Source organism: Barbus barbus (assembly GCF_936440315.1).
Source record: "Barbus barbus genome assembly, chromosome: 36".
Classification (NCBI taxonomy): Eukaryota; Metazoa; Chordata; class Actinopteri; order Cypriniformes; family Cyprinidae; genus Barbus; species Barbus barbus.
Window position 1 is genome coordinate 13995766 of NC_136714.1, and position 20412 is coordinate 14016177.

Sequence of the window (20412 nt, forward strand, 5' to 3'; positions counted from 1 at the left end):
TGAGCTTGCTTATATATATGTAAAAGACTGGGGGATATTATTGTTATTTTTCTTTATACTATGCTAATATTTTGGTGTTTAAAAAAGTGTCAACAATAATAGTAATATTAAAATAGTTTTTATTTTAATATCATTTAATATATTTTAAAGGGATAGTTCACTCCCAAATTGTCCTAAACCTGGTTGATCACAAAATAAGTGTTTTTTGTTTTCAATACTATGGAAGTCAATGGCTACCGCCAACTGTTTGGTTACATTCTTCAAAATATATTTTGTGTTCAATAGAAGAAAAACACTCTTACTGGTTTGGAACAACTCTTGCGAGTAAATAGACAGAATTTTCATTTTTGGGTGAACTAACCCTTTAAATTTGTTTCCGAAAAGGCAATAGTAAAATAAATTGACTGAAATTAATGAGGTGATCACACAAATTATTATTATTTTTTTTCCCACTTTATTTCTATAGAATTATCAGTCACTACCCTTGGAACCTGTTCTCAGATCATAACTCAATACTTCATATATATTAAAATATATTAAACTTAATAAAAACATAAATAATATTATGCAATCTTTTAAAGAAATATTTTTATGTCCTGACAGGAGAACAATGTTTATTTTAAAAATAAACCTCTTATATTTCAAGGCTGTCTTCTTACTTCTGGTCAACATTGTCAGATATTCCTGAAAGAGATTTTTCACTATGAAGTTACTATGAATACCTGAATACTATGAGTGTCTCGACTCACAGGCTGTGGTAAAAAAAATAAAAATTGGACAAGACAGACAAAAGTAAAACATAATAAACAGATGATACGCTATCAGTTAGAGTATAAAGCTATATCTTGGGATTTTTAAATAATTTTGCTTAATTTAAGTTGGTAATATTAACAACACCAGTTAAACAGAACAGCACCATTTAATTTACACTTACTGCATATATTGCACTATAGGGATATATGAATCTTGCATAATTAATGTATAGCCTACCGTAACAGTCAGAGGCTGAGATTAAGAAAATAAGCACAGTACGGCAATTTCACGATTTTAAAACGCCATACATCGAGCCCTAACAAGAAATAATTAATTCTACAGTACAGTGCTGCTGCCCTGATAATATCATCTGGACTTCTGCGCTAATCGCACTTATGTGGTCACGGTAACGCGCATGGGACAGCACTGCGCGCTCACGCTTTTGAATGTTGAACCGAAGTCTCCTGTGGCAAGTGGCGGCGGGACGCGTGGACAGCACACCTCTCTTCTTATATTCGCAAACATTCAAATGGAAGGCAGATAAGTAACAGATCTAATTACGTATTCAGTCATATTTTTGTAAAGTTCAGTCAGGAACGCCGCGCGAACAGCTGGTTGGTTGTAGCTAGCAGCAAAGCTAGCTCGACAAACCCCTTCCCCACTTGGAGATTTTTAATGAACCTTCATAATTTAATCTCTCTGAAGTGCAATTCTCTGCAGCACAATCCAGTTTCGCGTGGACTTTTTGCTCTTTTTCGTTTAAATCTCACGAAATTTCACGATGCGACTCTCTGGCACCGGGTTTCTCAGCTGGCTCGCTGCGGTCTTCGTGGAGGATCACTGGAGAGAGCGGTGCTGAGCCACACTGACACCCCAATATCCATTCTCTCGATTATTTACAATATTCTACAACCGGTAAGTACAAAAACATAGCTGGTTAACGTTATATTTATTCATAACTTGCTAGTGAAACGCCTGCACGAGCTGGGAAAGTGGAGCAGCTAGAATGTGCGCGTGCGCGCGCGTGCTCTCCTATAATAAACTCCACTAAATAGCTGTAGGTTAAATAGCTCATGTTTACAGGGTGGTTTTATCTGAAGTTTGCTCTATTAAGTGTCAAATATACTGGTGTGCATTGGATGTAGGAGTCGGTTAAGTTGTAATATTCACGATCTCTGGGAGGTGGACTGTTTATTCTGTAGCCTACTTTTAAGGGTGCTTAAACTTAGTAGACCTTTGATAGATGCCATCGTTAAATCACCCGTTAAGATGCGATATACAAAGAAACGGAGTCAAAAAACGAATTGCCTTTCATAAAGACACTACGTTTCGTGTTTCATAATGATAACGTTAATTGCAATTGAGGTTTATTTACTTATTTTTTTCTTTAAGGGTGCAGATTAAAAACGACGAAATATATATACATGCGCACACACACACACTTTACACTTTTTCTCTCAGTATTTCCAAAGAGGCCTTTCTTGCAGCCAGACCCCGGTTTAAAAACCTTTGGTCTATGCAAATGAGAATAAGTGTGCCCTTATATTCAGATCTGGCTTTCCCTTTTGCGCTGAAGGGGTTTGCACTCACAAGTCAATATTTTAAACTGAATTCTGATTGTTATACAGTGAAAAATGCTCCCCTCTTGGTCACTTTGCTTTAGAAAAATGATGTGAATCCTAAATTGTATTAGAAAGATTCCCAGACTTGACTTAAGCCTGTAGAGTCAGCTGGAGGCATCTGTGTGCATATTAAAGCAGCTCTGTGCTCTTGGTGCTGTTCAACATATTTATTTTGGTGATAAAATTACAGCTATATGTATAGCTTGGGCTCTAGCCTGTGTTGTGATACAGCTTTCATTAATTGTATTTTTCTGCAGTATTTCTATGGGCAACCACGTTGGCACAGTGGTTGTATGCTGCTCATATTTCCTCTTATCTTTCCAATTTCCTGCATCAGCTAGCATGCAAATTCCATGTCACTAACAGAAACTATTTAGAGAACATTGATGGATAACTCTTTGAAATTGTCATAGTCACTACAACTTTGATAACAAGCAATAACACATTAAAGTTTTAACGCAGAAATGACAGTATAATTGAAGATACGGTGCAAGATAAGCATCCAAACTAATAACAGCTCATGTGCTTGTACACACCGGTTGCACGTTGCCTCGATGCGATTTGACTGAATTATTATTGTTTATAAACCCACCGGGCCCAAAGGAGCCACTTCATAGAAAAGCTCTCATATTGAATTCATTTTTGTAACGCACTGTTGAAGCATTTCTTTCCCAAAAGGCATGAGATCAAAGTCTGATTTCATTAGTTCATCTATTCTTTAACTCCGACAGGCAGTGTGGGATAAGATATTGATATCTGACCTACATAAGTAGTGAAGACACTCCCTGCATGAATACAAATTTGTAAGGTCATTACAAAATGTGCTGCATGTATTACTCTTGTTGGAGAAATGGAAAGGTTTGGAACGTTTCCATCCAGACATTTGATTAGTCTTCCTGTTAGATGTGTATTAGGAGCAATGCATCACTGTAGAAGATGGGAAGTGTGCTATTATAAGTTTATGTTGGCTTTTTAATGCCTGTGACTGCACGTTTCCTCCCTCCTTTCTTTTTTAATATTTGCAATTGTCATTTAGTCTTTTGACTGAAGAAGAGGATCCCATTTGATTAACATTCAGCCAAATGCTTGTTATGAGCTAAAATGGATGCTCGGAATAAAAGCCAGCAAGTTTAGGTTTTCTGTAATATCCTCAGACCATTTTAAATGGAAATGAATCTTTCTCAGTAGACTAAGCTTAATTTGTGTTGGTGAACAGCATATGTGATTCAAGATACAGTGTCAGCCACATCAGAATGATATGGGGTGTGTTGTAATATTAGAGATAGATTCTCTCCAGTAGACATCTGTTTTCCTTATGTGGAGGGGTTTGCATTTTTTCATGTGTACTTGGTGAACGCCTTCAGGTCATCACACTGCTCTGCGAAATGAGGAAAGAATTTAAATCTTCGCATTGAAATATCAAAGCGTCTGTGTTTCTTCATATTTTTCTCTCTCTTCACATACATTACTGGCTGATAATGTGAATTTGAGTTAATGGCCTTGAATCTCTGGATGAGAACAGGGTTTGCTTTGTAAGTCTATGCAAACACATGCAAAACAGTATGACATAAGGCAGTGCTGTTCAGACAGCCATTGTGGGGAGGTAGATATTATACAAACCTTCCTCTCGGTGGCTTTACTAATGTGATCCACCTCTCTGGAACAAACAGTATTTTCTTTTAGATAGGAATTCATTTATATTTTCAGTTGAATGGGCATGTTGTCTTAGAGAGCAAGGCTAATGCAAAGTTAGCCCACTTCTGCAAGGCTTAAATTCCATTTAAGGTATTCTGACATAGTTGTGGAAGTTTGGATAAAAAATTTGGATTGTGTAGTGAAGACTGTTATATATGCTCCAGACACCAGACCTTTTTGTACTAAAAAATATTGTTCACTGTGTAACCACTAAGCAATTATTTCTGCTTGAATTGTACAGGGCTCTCTGCTCGGTCACGGTCAGATGTTACATTTTCCGACAGGGACTTGAAGAAGCATATAGCGTATCTGAAGATAGAGTAATCTTGGCAGGGAATATGAGTGCTGTAATTGGGCTGCTTATTTAAGAGGGTTTTGGAGAACCTCAGAGCTGAAGGATGTTTGAATTAGGCTGACGCATTGCAGCTTAACTAAACAGACAAATCAGTCTGGCATTGAGAAAACATGAGGAAAAGATGTCGAGCAATGCTCTGTGCAAAGAACTCCCCTTTAACTACGGGGAAATGTGTACTGTACTCAACCTTATCATTATCTTCTCCTTTCCTCCCTAAAGATATGTTGTGTCAGCAAGTCAAACATGCTGTTTACCTGTATGTGTTTAGCTTTTAAAACACTTTGTCCATGTCATGGTGGTGGGAGAAGCATTCTAAGCACTTTGCAGAGCAGTTTCATTAATAGCTGTTGATGTTTAGCTCAAAACGCTTGTAAGTGCAAGTCTTAGCTGACTGATGTGACGGCTATGTGCTACTCATCATGTTTTGCCTTTACAAACCTTTGCAAAGAAGTAAATCTGGTTTCTCAGGACGAATGGGCTTTAATGTAGTGGAGTGTAATGTAATATAATTATTAGCCTATATTACAGTCCTTAGTAGTGGTAATGCCAAATAATAGTGAAAATTGGCCTATTTATTTATTTTGGAAAATGCACGTTAAATACACTACCATTTAAAAGTAAATGTTTTACTTTATTTTGAAAGAAATTAACTTTTTTTTCTTAGCAAGGAAATTGATCAAAATGTACATTGTGTGTGTACACACACACACACACACACACACATTTTCAATAAATGCATTTCTTTTGAGCTTCTCAGGATTTTTTCATTTCACAAATATATTAAGCAGCACAACTTTTTTCAGTGTTGACAATAATAATAAATATTAAAAATTTCACCAAATCATCATATTAGAAGTCTGCAGTAATGGCTGCTAAAAATTCGGCTTTGCCATTACAGGAATAAATTATATATTAAAATATAATAAAATAGATAATAGTTTTACTGTGTTTTTGATCAAACAAATGCAACCTTGGAGACATTTTGGAAAACATAAAAAAAAAAAAATCTTACCAACCTCAAACTTGTGAACGGTAGTAATATGTATTTTCCAAAGTACAATATACCCATCAGTATTATGCAATTAATTGGAAAAACAAAGCAGCATTCTGTATTTTCATAAAAAGTTCTGAAGTGTTCTTACTGCTTACATAACCTCATATATTTGGCAAACGAAACCATACTTCAACTCATCCTTTCAGCGACTGAAAAGTTTGCAATTTGATCAAAGGATTCATTGTCTGTGTAAAATCAGTGCTGCCACACACAAAGCCTTGGCTGAACTCTAACCCCCAGCTCCGAGGGCTAAGGACGCATTGTGCGGGAATGATGGCTTTGTCATTCCTGGCTGCATGTCCATTAATTGCTGGAATCTCATACATCGGTTCGTTCCCTGACCTCCACACTCTAGTCAGGGGTAGACAATAAGGGAAATTTGCCACTGGCCCGGAAGTTCACTGGCCCAGGTCAACGCGTCGGGTATTGATCCCAATAATCACGAAAAAGAACAGTTTGCTTGAACAACATGAATAACATTTTTTTTTTTTTAAGGTAGGTTTAGTGCAAAGTGCAGCAAAACTGTGCAAAAACATGAAACAAGTGCAAATAAACCTATTGCATAGGATTCATTCTCCGTAGTCACACAGCAATTCATTATATTATGTTCATACCATAGGTTTCATACACGTTAACTTTTCTCTAACTTACTTGTCTGCATATGTGGGCATTGATCTGCAGAGCTCACAGTAAACCTCTTTTTTTCTTGATCGTAGCCCAGCTAGGGGTGGGCGATATGGGAAAAATATCATATCACGATTTTTTTTTTTTTTTAAATATCACGATTCACGGTTTTATCACGATTCTTTGTCATGTTGGTTTTACAAGTTGTCTGAGCATTACAGCCAAACTAGAAAGACAAAGCCTTTCAAGGTAACAAAAAAAAAAAAAAAGACATGGCAGATATTTAGGCCAAAGTGGGCGAAGATAAAAATCTTTGTCATCATTCTCTTTTTCTTATTAAAAAATAAGAACAAAGATACACATTACAAAAACACATAATATACAAATAAAACAAACAGTGCTTTATTTTCAGGTACAATAGGTGTATTTAGCAGAGCATTCAATGAAATTGAATGGACAAATATAGAAATAAAACACTACATAGACTGATTCCTAAAGCAACTGTATTAAAGTTTTTCAGTCAAGAACAGTGAGTGATTTTTCTCTGTGTTTTGTTAACGTTAAATGAATAGTTCCCCCAAAAATAAATATTCTGTCATCTGTCTGTCAATTCTGTCATGATGTTTTATTTTTATACCATAATTTTCTCAAAAGTTGTTTTAAACCTGAATGAGTTTCTTTCTTCTGCTGAACATAAATGCTATTTTGAAGAAGGTGGAAAACCAATCAGTTGCTGGTCCTCAGTGACTTCCACAGGATTTTTCTTTCCTGCTATCAAAGTCAATGTGGACCAGCAACCGTTTGGTTACCCTCATTCTTCAAAATATCTTATTTTGGGTTCAGCACAAGAAATTAATAGAGGTTTGGGACAACATGTGAGTAAATAATGACAGAAATTAAATTTTAGAGTGAACTATCCCTTTAATGACAGTCGACAGCATGTTTAGTGTCCTGTCCCTTTAAGAGCTGCACGCATCTAATATACAGGCACGCATCCGTTTCTCTCTTAACTATTTACTTTCATTTTAGACATAACCAACTGAGTCTGTATATAAACCTTGTGTGTTTTGACAGTATTAGCGCAAAATATAACTTAGTTGAGTAATCAGGCGCTGTTAGACAGGCTTTTTAGTGCGCGTGCTTCAGGTGTATGTGCTCAGAAAAAGCACACGTCAGACCAGCGCGCGAATGAAACATTTAACCAGCAAGGCTTGTGTGCAAATAATGTACTTTTGCGATCGCGAATAAGTGCAGTGTCCTGTCAGAGTAACTCTACTGCTGTATGTCGTGTTGTACAGTATATAGAGAAGGAGGAGCCAGAACTGTATTTGATATAATGTGTGCTGTAGCACGATACTACGATATTTCTTCAAAAGCAGATCGTGGAGACATTTGTATCGTCCATGATCTAAAATCGTCATATCGCACACCCCTAAGCCCAGCCAATTCCAGCGGTCTCGCCACTGGGGCTGAAACTTTCTCTGCCTTTTCTTTTCGTATTCCCTTTCGCTTTCCCTCAATTCCTCTGGTGATTTTCTCTTCCTTGCCTTCTCTTTTTTATCCGGCGTTTGGCCGGGTGATGGGGGTTTCAGAAACATGTAGCCTAACTTAATAGTAGCTATAGGTAGGTGCTGAGCAGCAGTGTGCAGTTTGCGCGCGTAACCACGGGAGCGAGCAAGGCGGTGCAGACGTCACGGAGCGCAAAAACCGCTGCATCTGTAACTGTCGGGATCACGTAACGTGTTAGCGGTGGTTACCGAGACTATTTAACAGAAATCAAAACACAGAACCACAGGTAATTAATGTGAAATTAGACTTTTTTTAATCGAGGCATTATTTTTACTGGCCCCACCGGGCTAGTGGTTGGAGCGATCTGGTGGCCCTGACGGTTTTAAAAGCACGTCCGGGCCACCGGGCCAATTATATTGTCGACCCCAGCTAGCTGAGTAAGCAAGTGTGCGCTGAGCATGAAAAGCATCTCCATTGGTCTTCACTATGTAGAGATGCTTTGGAATTCCTTATGGATTCTTTGCGTATAAACAATTCCCACATTGAGAGAGGTTGTTGGAGAACAGCCAGGGAATTCCTACAATGCGGGATAATGAGGAAGCCTTGACAAAAAGAAGTTCTCATTCGGTATTCAATTGGCAACGTGGTGTGCCGAGGAGCTCCCCTGCTCAAAACTCTGATACCTTGGGAATGTTCGCTGGGTTTATTACAGTTCTCTTTAAGTGTATCTACAAAAATGCAGCCTGATGTATTCGGTTTTTTAGGTTCCCTCAATTGTCTTAAAATTTGTACTGAATAACACTTTATCAGTTTGAATTTGTTTGTTCACTAAATGCCAAGTGCTTCATTCAGCCAATAAATGAATCAAGGCAACTGTAGATTTCTTTGTTTTGTAGATAATAAACTGATTTATAATTTTGGTAACCATAAACATGGCGTTATAGTTTTATAAAAAATTGAATAAGTGAAGTAAACTATGCTATCTTTTGTTTTTGAAGTCACAATCACTTTACAAAGCAAAGATATCTGGGATAGCTTTAGAATGTTGTACATAGACCTCAACACTTGACACACAAACCGTTAAAATGGTGACAGGCAGCAAATGTAAAAAAATGAGCTCTTAACATCATAACACAACAAATAAATAACAATTTGACAAAACAACAAACAGCAAAACAATCCAATTGCAGTTACAGCATAATGTATTAATGTAACAGTGCTTGCTGGGATCTCACAAACCCTTTTGGGCAATATAATTTAATTTGAAATTATTGGTTTAGACAGCTGTGTTTTACTAGTTAAGAAAGCATTTGGGGGAATTTAGTTTAACATGGGTTTTTATGTAGTATTTATGACTCAAAACATCCTGAGAACTGGAAAATATGTAGCTGCTTTTTAAAAAAAATTACTGTAAAGTGCAGTGTTTGTGCTAAAATTGTGCTTGGTTTTTGTTTACTCTATCATATATTTTGATTTCATTGATTCTTGTAGAATACAGAAGCCACAGAGACTGTTTGCAGAAGACTCTACGTTCTGTCATGTCACTAGACCTGTTGCTACTGAAAGCACCTTCTTTATTTTTAGTTTTTATTTATTTTTTCTTGTGCCTTGATCAGCTCCTGAAATCACTTTTGATATAAATTGCCTCTGTGATTGTCATATTCAGCACAACCTTCCAAAGCACAGCAAGCGTACGGCTTGATGCTCCAGCTGTGGGAAAGAGCAATTTGAGGGATGACTCATCTGTGGAGAATCTTCAGTCTCAGTTCTGACAGCTCATTCTTCCTGTTAACTCTAATTTGACTGAAATGCAAATGGATGCTGAATACATACTGAACAGACAAAAAACATGTAGTATGTTGTGCCTGGTATGCCGATGTTCATTTGAGCATTAGTGTTGGTACAATTAAAAGCATACAACATGCTTACTTTTGTCAGACTTGATTCAAGCAACAAGCAGTTAGCCAAAAAATTGTTCCAGTACCTTCTTGAAGGATATTCTTTCTGACTTCCCTATATGAGGATCGCCAATAAATGTTGAGACTGATGGCACTGGGAATAAATATTGAAATTTGTTTCTCACCCTTTGGCAAAACGCTGGTCATTTCTGAAGGATTGCAGAGTAATTTGAACAGGGAGGCTTCAATTCAAACAGTATGTGCTACTATTATAATCTCTTGCACCTTTAATTGGATTGGGATGTGAAGATTGGGTCAAACAAGGTCACGCTGTAAGTGTTAAGCTGCTTGACGAGTCATGAATGGGCTGATGACAGCTAACTTGTAGATTTAGCTTAGGGCTGAAATATATAAATGTTAAAATTGAAAACAGACTAGCTGCGCTCAAGGCATTCTCATTATCCTGGGCTTAAGTGATGTGTATACACAATGTTTGTACTATTCTTTGAGCAGTGTTTTAACTTATAAGGCAACCATTTGAGTTTATTGTATTTACTGTTGCACTGTTAATTGCTAACTTAAAGCAGTCAGAGGTGTAACTTCTGTGTTGTGCATGCATGTATGTATTAAGCATAGTCATTTTACTGAAGCTTTTGTGTCAGGACTCATCATATTCCACAGAGCTGCTGTTATATGAAATCTTTTTAGAGTAGCACATCAAGTGAAATGGGCAAATACTTTAAATTAAAATGTGATACTTTAAGTTAGAGTGATGTGGTAAAGAGCATTTGCTGTGATCTAGGATTTTTCCAAACCCTTGTAGATCTTGAGTGAAACCACGCCTGACAGAATTGGGACACACAGAGTAATTTACGATTGGAAGACAACGAAGAACCTCCTAGACCAACACTGATGTTATCTGCTATCTCTGTTAAGTGCTGCTTCATTAAAGGTGAAATGTTCTGGCTTGCTTTGCTGAATGGCCTTTTCCACACTTTATTCCTAGTTTAGTTTGAGTTCCGACTGCCAGAGGTGTTTTTGTCATATTCAGGATATTCTGGGTCACGTCTGACTTGAGCCCTTTTAAAATTGCAAGATCTATCAGTCTCACAGAGAAGATTGCTCTTGTATTTTTGTTGTTTTGTTTGTTCACTCTGAAAATATTGTTTAACAAAATTAGTCTTGTAAGTTCTTTGTTAGGCAAGTTGTGCATTTTCTTTCTAATCAAGCTGATTAGCCCTTGTAATTTTTCCCAGGACTGTTGGATTGAATTTCAAAATAAATGTCATAGAAGCAGACACCATTGGCTTTCTGTTCCACACCAGTGAACTGCTTCCTGAGGGCATAGACCTGTGATGCTATGGATTGAGACTCATAAATGAATCATTAAGTATTAATTATTCATATTCAGGCAATAACAGCCATCAGTTAAATCTCATTGGTCCACTCTGGTTTAAAGTGTCAGGTATTCCACGGTAGAATTCTTCCTTTGACCTTTTTAAGCAACTTAATAAACTGTCGCACTGATATATTTAAACTAGGGCTGGGCGATTTTTCTGATTTTATCGATTAATTCGAATTTAATGTTTTGCCACAATTTTATTTTTTATAAATCGTGGAATCGTGATTTTGAATAGAAATATTACCAGTCGTTAGAATTAGACACTTTGACAATATGCCAATGATAACATAGTAAAGAGAAATGAACGATCCAACTGCATGTCGCCTCCCGTGATTAACCGCTCGCATGTGACGCGCTCATATCGCTAGGTGTCGTTCTCTATTATAGATCCTCAGTGCGGGCGCCATTCACACAGAACGCGCTTTTGTGTTGACAAAGATGTGACGTGGGCAGTGGAATAGGACAAAATGCCAGAAGATGGAAGTGAGCTTCTTTTAACTTGAGCGCCGCCTTTTTATAATGCTGTTTCATGCATGAGACACTGCAAGAGACGTAAGTGCAACAGTCAAATGCGTCCATGTTTACGTAGAAAAAACAATGGAAAAGCAGCGCAATTGAATAAAAAACCTGTGAAGAACTTCTACTGTATGTCTGATTTTTCATGTTTGCATCATGGTGACAGGCTGAAAGCTGTTGTTCATGGTTTTCACAGAACATTTATTGTTAATAGTACTGATGTTATACCTTCAGAAGTCAGAAAGAGCTTTATTACAAAGCATGTTTACGCACAAGGAATTTGACCTTGAGCTTCCAGTGCAGAAGAAAGTGTGGACAAAGTGCAAACTAGTGCAGCAGACATAGGAATTACACAGTAGAGATGGAGTATAACACTAAGAAAAACAGAAAATAAAATGCACTATGTAGAAGTAGAAATATAGAGAAATGTAACCGTTTAAATGAATGGATGTACAGATATATTTACAAGTGTGCAGTTTACAAACGTACAATTTTTGGATTCTATGTATAAAGTCATTTTGAATTAGGCTACATTGACTGAGAATTTTTTTTAAGCATTTTCCTTGTAGCCTATTATTTCTGAACATATAACATGTATAAGACAAATTTGTACAGGATGTAGTTGTAGTTTTGCCATAAGTTAAATATATTAAGGTTCTGCAATATATAAATATATTGTGGAAACTTCATTTCCTGTAGAGCTGCTTTGCAACGATTTGTATCGTAAAGCAGAGATATTTAACAAGTGATTTGTTTAACATTTACATCATGTTGACAACTTCATGCACTTGGAATAGAATTTTCTTTAACTAGAGGGTTAATAAAGAAAAAGTTACTTGAATCATGTTGTAGTTACATTTTTAAGATGACTAGTTAAACATCGTAAAAAAAAACACCTCAAACATCGTTTTTTGCTAAATCGTCCAGCCCTAATTGAAACCAAATTTATGGGTTGTATATATGTAACACAACCTAGAATACACTGCGCTGAGCTTAACTTATCAAACATGGTGGACGAGGTGAAAAATGCAGTATTTGTATGCTTATAGAATAATGTGTCTTTAGCTTAGCAGCATCCTAACTTCTAACTCTACTGCCTATGTAGAGAGTTCCAATTTTGTCGCTAAGTTCGGAGGCTGCTAGTGTAGGCCGCAGACAGCAAGAGAGCTCACTATAGGGTTTGGAACACAGCCATACTCTGCTATATTAGGAAAGCAAGACCAATATACTGTCTTAATACAGATTTTTTTTGCTGTTTGCAGTCTCTTTTCTTTGCTATTTAAGTACACTTGAGTAAAGTTTACTTTCCTTCTGGAGTGCATCCTAATGCCACAGGCTGCCCTATGTTCTTTGATCAGCTGCTGGCACTTGACACTGGCACTGAGTGATTGTGGCTGTTGCCAGCCAGCTGCCCGGGGTGAGTGAGGAGCATCAGACTGATTTCATTCTGTTCCTGATAGATGCAGGACCTCCAGACATTTCTCAAGAGCTTTATTGATAGGGATTGCAGTGTCCTCCTTTTTTTTTTTTTTTGTCCCACGCCTTTCTCAAACCTCACTTGAATGCTCACCCACACCAAGTTGTGTTTTTCTTTTGTGAAACTGCAAAGGCTGTGAAATGTGTTTCCCATGTTTTGATGTACATTGGAGATAGAAAGCTGCTTGTTTGTTCAACAGTAGGCCTATCTCAAGGCCATCTCGTGGTGTTTTTCTTGCTCGCTGAGGAGGTCAAGGAAAAGTCTCTTGTAGGCTAAGTTTTGTGAGACTTCTGCCGAGTGATGCTCTGATCTCTATCATGCTGCACGGTCAACCTGAAAACACATTTTAGCTCTGCTTTACTGACTTGCCGTTGCAAGCATATCTTTGTCATCTTTTTTTTTTAATGATGGGCTTTTTATCTATAGTGATTTTGACAAACCATCTGCAAAGCAAAGTTATTTTTGGAGGTATAGATGCTGGTATTTGTCAGCTCTCAGATGCTGCGCTGAATTAATGAGCAATGACCTGTCCTTGGACATGACTCGCACCTGGACTCTGCGGGCATGTCAGTTTGATCTGCATAGCTCTGGATACAAATAATAACCTGGGACTTAAACCAACACTGTAAAGAGAAGACAGTGTTTTTTTTCATTTCTGTCAAGAACTGGCTCATCGGACATTTATAATCAACAGCTTTCATAGAGATACTGTCTGCTGTAAATTTTATGTCAGATTATTCCCACTTTATCTGCCGAATGTTTGAACTGTATCTCTAAGGCAGTTCTTTATTTTCCTATTTCAAGAAATCTCTGCCAACTAAAGGTCAAGCAAAGACTTAAAGACTCAAACAGGGGAAGAAATGTTGCTGGTCCAAAGAGAATGGAAAGCACTGGTATTTTGTCAAGAACATTGACTTTGTGACTTGTGGAACAAGCCAGTGAAATGAGCCAGCTTGTTCATTTTCGCAGATGCTTTGAAACCTACTATCTTTTCCAACTTCTGGAGATAAATGTGTAGTATTTCAGAGTGATTACACAGGATCTGTATTGCTTGTTTCTGGATCCCGTGGAGCCTTTTCATAACAGCGATTTTGGCTTGTGGCTTTTATTTATTGATGCTAGATGAAAATCTGCTTTTGGAAGTGTTTGTTTGCAACAGCAAAAAAAGCAGGACCTTTTATAAATATAGAGATGGAATATTAATAACATAAACCTTAGTGCAACAAATTTTATTTTATTCAATGCACTCAAATGATGGGGGAAGGGAAGTCATAATCAGCTAGTTGGAATTGTTTAGCTTTTCAAAAGCGCAATGACAGCACAGGCTGATCGTTTTAGAGTCGGTTTCAGATAAAATTGTTTCTGTTTTCAAAAACTGGCAGTACATACTGAGTCATAGTCATAACTTAAAAAAACGAGCCAAATTCCATTTACAACATCACTGTGTGAAACTGCAGTACAATGTGCCAAAAATCTCACCTGATCACAAGATACTTTGTTTAATGTATAGTTATGTGGAACAGGATTTTGGACCATTTACATTCATGCATTTACAGACGCTTTTATCCAAAGCGACTTACATTGCATTCAAGTTACAGTTTTTACATTTTATCAGCTCTTGCTTTCCCTGGGAATCGAACCCATGACCTTGGGGTTGCTAGCGCCATGCTCTACTATTTGAGCTACAGGAAAGACCAATACGATTCATGGTGTGCGGGGCTAACTATAGCAACATTGCAGAAATGTCTTTGACATGTCCTGTTGCTTTTTATGGTTGGGTCAAAAATTTGATTTATATAGTAGAAATTGTTGCTTTTTGTTTTAAAGTTTCTGTCATATATTTCACTCTTTCAATGTTAGGAGCCTAGTGCCAGTTATAGCGAATTATCAGTGGTTCAGACTTCCCTCAGTAGGACGTCCTGCTGTTAACTTTCAAAACAGTGCTTTGAACAAGGAATGCGATGTTTGCAAGGACTCCAGGGTCGACTGTGCTCAGATTTTAATGTGCATAATAGCCAGTTCTGTTGTAAGAAAACGACCTGTGCTGTCACCAGCCTGCTTTTCCCTTTTATCTTAGATTCATCCTCTGATATCAGTGCGATATCTTGTGCTGTCTTACTGAGGCACAGACTTTCCTCAGCCATGTGTCAAACAAGCTGTCAATCAAACAGTCACATTGTGCTTTTCCTAAGCAGTGAATCTTCTTTTGGGAAGAGATTTACTGGTTTGCTCGTATTGTAGAACGAAATGTGCTAATAAATGCAGTTTTGTCATTTTAAACTTGAAATAGTGAAATTGTATATATATTGTTTGTACTGCATAAATCGTTACACTTATTTAGGCAGTAGTTAGGAATCAAACGCATGAAACATGTTAATGATCATTCATTAATGAATAACAAATTGTGTTATCATTAATGCTAAAACATTGATCTATGAGAAGACTCTTTTCATTTGCTGAAGATGCTTTAACTGCTCTTCCTACTGGCATGTAAAATAGGCCTCTCTTAGAACTACCAACTTCACTATAATCATACTTAATCGTACTCATGCCAAGATGTTGTAAGCTCTTAAGTTCACTCTTTGTCGAGCGTCAAGTGGAGTTCATTTTTGTTGTATCTTCAGCCGGGTTCCCATTCCAGCTGGAATGGCTAAATGTTATTTACAAACTCATGGCTGTGCTTCATGCCCATTGGCTGGTTGGTAGAGGATGAATTTAGATTTTATGGGCAGGTGTAGTGTAGTGTAGTGTTCCTGCCCTTGAGACTCCAGAAAGGAAGATCAGATTTCTCCTCATGGGTGCAGGGGTATTGATGTGGTGTCAAATGGCGGGGCAACTGGAATGGTTGGATGCAGGATCTTCAAGGTCCCTTTATCTAATGTGAGTCTCAGAATCAGACAGAAGGACACGGGGATCTTGCTTAAGGCTATGGATGAACCAAATGAGTTACTGAACATAGATTTATTTTGTCTGAGAGAACTTATCAAGAAAGTTTTATCATTTTGTCATTCCTGGAATGCTTTTGTCAAGCATTAAACATCCATTACACTCCATCTTACTGCTCAAGTTTTCGATTGCTGTGGAGTCAAAGCATTAATCATGTTGATAAACTAATATCTGGTAATGCAACCAATGCATATGTATGAGCTTAAAATCTGTTTTATCCAACCATGATCCTCTAAAACAGTTTTCCCCCCACCTCATGCTTTATTGTGTGTATTTGTATAACATTTTTGTTTGTATGCTCTAGGCTCAGACAGACATTCACCCATTTGAAACCCAGACTGTCTCTGTGTGGCTCGTCAGAGATGTGCTGCAGTCCTCAGAGTGGTGGCCTATTTCCTCCACTGCTCCGTAATGAATTACTCCATGAATGCATGCTACTCACTGAATTAGGGTCAGGGCTTTTTAGAAAGAAAGATCAAACAGGTCTGTCTGATGAGAGAGATGGTGCAAACACTGAGAGATAATCCTGTCATTGTGCAGCTAAAATCAGAATGTGGAAGCTTCTGGACAAGTGCAGGAACCATGCAGCTCCAATCCATTTCCATTTGAGTAGCATTTTCCATTGTATGCCATCCCATGCTTTCTGTAGACTTTTGTCTTTTGAATAAAAAGTGAATGTTTATTAGTCGATACTGCATATTAGGGCTGCCACTATTTTTATTTCGATTAATCTATAGACTAACATCGATTAATCTAAACGATTAATTTCCCACAAAAAAATCTACAATTTTACTTAAGAATATTTTATTAAACCAAATGAAATCCAAATTTCTATGAAATCATTTTTTTAAAGCAAAAGTAAAGTGCAACATAGTGCAATAAGCAAGTGTCCATCTTATAGTCCAAATCACTGAAATCAAAGTTCAGAAATAGTGTAAGAATGACAACAAATCCACGTGTTCTAGTCTACTACTAATAAAATTATAATCAAAAACACTTTTTAAAGGAGTATTTACCAGAAATATTATTTACCAGAATTTATTTAGGTGAAAAATGTAAATGTGCAGTATTTCTGAAAAAAATAAAATAATAAAAATATTTTTTTAAAAATATAAAATCAATTAATTGGAGATGCTTTTGATTATTACAATTTAATGGAACCATTAAAATGAAATCTAGAAAATAATGGAAAACAGAATTTGGTACAGATAAAACTGTAAAACAATTAATTAGGTTTCTTGATTAACAATTTAGTCTAACCATTAAAACAATGTATAGAAAAATGTAAATCGAAAAAACTGAATTTGGAAGTAAAACGGATTTCATAGGGCCCTATAATTATAATAAATCGTTTTGTGGTAATAAACACAGATTTAAGTGAACAACAGTTTTTAAAATGACTTAAAATACATACAGTGGGTACGGGAAGTATTCAGACCCCCTTAAATTTTTCACTGTTATATTGCAGCCATTTGCTAAAATCATTTAAGTTCATTTTCTTTCCCTCATTAATGTACACACAGCACCCCATATTGACAGAAAAACACAGAATTGTTGACATTTTTGCAGATTTATTAAAAAAGAAAAACTGAAATATCACATGGTCCTAAGTATTCAGACCCTTTGCTCAGTATTTAGTAGAAGCACCCTTTTGATCTAATACAGCCATGAGTCTTTTTGGGAAAGATGCAACAAGTTTTTCACACCTGGATTTGGGGATCCTCTGCCATTCCTCCTTGCAGATCCTCTCTAGTTCTGTCAGGTTGTATGGTAAACGTTGGTGGACAGCCATTTTTAGGTCTCTCCGGAGATGCTCAATTGGGTTTAAGTCAGGGCTCTGGCTGGGCCATTCAAGAACAGTCACGGAGTTGTTGTGAAGCCACTCCTTCGTTATTTTAGCTGTGTGCTTAGGGTCATTGTCTTGTTGGAAGGTAAACCTTCGGCCCAGTCTGAGGTCCTGAGCACTCTGGAGAAGTTTTTCGTCCAGGATATCCCTGTACTTGGCCGCATTCATCTTTCCTTCGATTGCAACCAGTCGTCCTGTCCCTGCAGCTGAAAAACACCCCCACAGCATGATGCTGCCACCACCATGCTTCACTGTTGGGACTGTATTGGACAGGTGATGAGCAGTGCCTGGTTTTCTCCACACATACCGCTTAGAATTAAGGCCAAAAAGTTCTATCTTGGTCTCATCAGACCAGAGAATCTTATTTCTCACCATCTTGCGGTCCTTCAGGTGTTTTTTTGTGTCTTGCACTGAGGAGAGGCTTCCGTCGGGCCACTCTGCAGTGATGGTTGACTTTCTACAACTTTCTCCCATCTCCTGACTGCATCTCTGGAGGTCAGTCACAGTGATCTTTGGGTTCTTCTTTACCTCTCTCACCAAGGCTCTTCTCCCCCGATAGCTCAGTTTGGCTGGACGGCCAGCTCTAAGAAGGGTTCTGGTCGTCCCAAACGTCATCCATTTAAGGATTATGGATGCCACTGTGCTCTTAGGAACCTTAAGTACAGCAGAAATGTTTTTGTAACCTTGGCCAGATCTGTGCCTTGCCACAATTCTGTCTCTGAGCTCTTCAGGCAGTTCCTTTTGACCTCTCATTTGCTCTGACATGCACTGTGAGCTGTAAGGTCTTATATAGACAGGTGTGTGGCTTTCCTAATCAAGTCCAATCAGTATAATCAAACACAGCTGGACTCAAATGAAGGTGTAGAACCATCTCAAGGATGATCCGAAGAAATGGACAGCACCTGAGTTAAATATATGAGTGTCACAGCAAAGGGTCTGAATACTTAGGACCATGTGATATTTCAGTTTTTCATTTTTAATAAATCTTAAAATGTCAACAATTCTGTGTTTTTCTGTCAATATGGGGTGCTGTGTGTACATTGAGGAAAAAAAATGAACTTAAATGATTTTAGCAAATGGCTGCAATATAACAGTGAAAAATTTAAGGGGGTCTGAATACTTTCCGTACCCACTGTATATAATAGCAATGATGCAATAATTAGTTCAAATAAAGTATCAAAAGCAAGATGGTTTTATTAAACAAAACTTGTTAAAATACATGAATGTATTAAAAACAATAGAGCTAATGTACATTACGCATTACAACAAAGGCCTGCAGGGGGCGCCGACGGCCTGATGATTATCTTTACACATTACTGCACGATCTAATCCATGGTGAAAGTGAAAGTGACATACGGCCAAGTACTAGGAATTTGTGCTCTGCATTTAACCCATCCAAAGTGCACACACACCGTGAACACACCCGGAGCAGTTGGCAGCCATTTTATGCTGCGGCGCCCGGGAGCAGTTGGGGGTTCTGTGCCTTGCCCAAGGGCACCTCAGTCATGGTATTGAGGGTGGAGAGAGCGCTGTACATTCACTCCCCCACCTACAATCCCTGCCGGCTCGAGTCTCAGAACTCACAACCTTTGCATCCAGCGAGCACTTTTAGTCCAATGAAACAACGTTGTAATAAGGATAAATATTCCGTTGTTTACATTTCATTTCTTCGGGAGAGTTATTGTTCCCGTCTGTTATGGAATAAATTACGCTCAAAAACAGCGTCTTGGTGGTAAAAAAAAACAACACTGTGCTGTAGCATACAGTTTTACAAACAGAATTAGACCGTCCACGGAAAAAAGTCTCAGAAAAGCGGAATATAGTTTATTTGAATTTGGCGCTCTCTCCTGAAACCGTGACGCAGCTGACACCTGAGCGGGGCCGTAACTTAGCGATCTGCCTTTTTCCATAAAAAAACTTTTTTTTTTTTTTTTTTTTCAACATTTTTTATATGTGTGTGTGTGTGGGGAATGTGACCGTATCTGCATGATTATCATATGTATGGACGCACATCAGCGTGTGATTACTGACTGTATGACCATGTCTGCCAATATCACTTCATGTCTGGCAATCAGAATATATACTTCAGTATGCATACTATATACAAAGCATTTTATTTCATTTTTTTTTCCTTTTTTATTTTGCTCAAATAAATCACTTATATGATGTCTATTATTCTATAATTGAAAAACTATGCAGGAATATGTATAATGACTAAAATGGTTTGTATAATTCTGCAATACATTTGGTGGTTATTTTTCCTCAAACAGGGGGGCTAGGGGGACTATAAATATTTTCAGAAAAAATATTGCAGGAATCTCATTTTTCATGGTATCGTCTTCAAATTTGAAATATAAACTCATGAGACACGTGGCTTTCAATCCATTACTTTTCTGGATTGCTCCAGGACTTATTTCATGTATTTGTTTTTGAAAAAAAAAAAAAAACATTCAGTGTGGAAAAACATTTTTCAAGGCACGTCAGTGTCTATAACTTTTTATGTTTTTGAGCATTATCAACTCTGGATGATGGGTAGTAAAGCCTAGAGTGTCTTCTTTCCAAAGATACCTAATTTGTTTGTGTAGCACACTTTGTCAGGAACTGTTACCATTTTAATTTAGGTATGTTATTTTCACCTGTGAGGCCCCAAATAGGGGGTGATGGGTAACAGGTTAATTCAAATGTCCACTTAATCTTTAATATTCGGCCATTTCT